This window comes from Echinops telfairi, unplaced genomic scaffold (assembly GCF_000313985.2).
Source record: "Echinops telfairi isolate 266 unplaced genomic scaffold, ASM31398v2 ScPeMD7_1;HRSCAF=3_0, whole genome shotgun sequence".
NCBI lineage: Eukaryota > Metazoa > Chordata > Mammalia > Afrosoricida > Tenrecidae > Echinops > Echinops telfairi.
The window spans coordinates 36643258-36644470 of record NW_022103896.1 but is presented as its reverse complement, the minus strand read 5'-3'; the positions used below and the strand labels follow the sequence as shown (position 1 = coordinate 36644470).

At 38.5% G+C, this 1213-nt stretch overlaps 1 pseudogene; it reads right to left on the bottom strand.

Moving 5' to 3' along the window:
* Positions 1 to 284: 284 nt before the first annotated feature.
* LOC115868700 lies at positions 285 to 854 on the bottom strand (annotated as a pseudogene).
* Positions 855 to 1213: the final 359 nt, after the last annotated feature.

Sequence of the window (1213 nt, the reverse complement as noted above, 5' to 3'; positions counted from 1 at the left end):
TAGTATACATACAGCTATTAAAAATGTCAATGTCACTAGAACACTTGATTCAGCAATATTCACTAGTGGCTAGGTAGATTCCCTGCGCTGACTGTAGCAGAGACATTTTATAATCAACTTATGATGTAAGAACACTAGCCAAAAACGCACAGGAATCAAAAATTATGTTTTGTATTTGACGCATGACTATCAAGTTACAAAACTGACTTAATGCTTTTGGTCAGAGCACATTAAAAATATTTTGCAAAAAAAAAAAATTTACTAAAGGGATAATGGTCCTATAAACAAACAAAAAAATCTATATGGGAAGGACTACGATTTATTGCAAAGAATTATTATATAGTAAAGCCCACAGTCAAATAATTTTTAAAAACAAATTTGAAATGCAATGGTTTAGGTCAAAGTCACAGTTACTTCTTGGAGATTTCAGGGCTATCGGATGCAGAAGAATGTTTTTCCTTTTTTCTCTTCTTTTTTTTTACTTTTTATGGTTTGCTTTTTTTGCCTTTTTTTTTTTTTCTTCCTTCTAAGATTTTTGCCTTTTCTGTTTTGAAGTATCCTCTTCAGTAGAAGTGGATGAGTAGGACCTTTTCCCTTTTTTTTTTCACTTTGATTTTTTCTTTGCCTTTTGTTTTCCTCTCCACGTCTTCATTTATTTTTTTCTTGTAATGCCTGTGATCTATTTGTTCATTCTCTTCATCAGTGTCCTCACTACTTGTGCTGACATCCAAAATGATGTCCCTTTTAGGGTCTACTCGGAGGAAGTTGTGGCATTCAAAAGTCAGATGACCAGGGTAGCCACATTTTTTACAGCCTGCTCTCACATTGTCCTTGTTGCAACCTGGGACAGCCATGGCAGCAGCAGGCGGGGGTCCCCGATTGCCGAGGGCAGGCTCCCCGTCCTCCCGCCGTGAGGACAAGCGCACTGCCGATGAGGCCTCTTCCTCCAGCGGGCGCCACGGAAGCCTAATTTCATTTTCTTAACAGCCAACTAACATATAAACAAGAACTGAACTGTGTTCACTGATGAGGTAAGAAGATTTCTTTCCATCTCCCAGTGCTGCACCCAGGCAAAATCTCAAGGAGGGGGAGGAAAAAACCTTGGTTTTCTTCGCCCTTAGGCCATATGCACATTCTGAATACCTGGTAACTTCATTTATTTATTAAAGTACCTGCCAGATGCAGATAATGTATTCAAATCATTACAAACCCT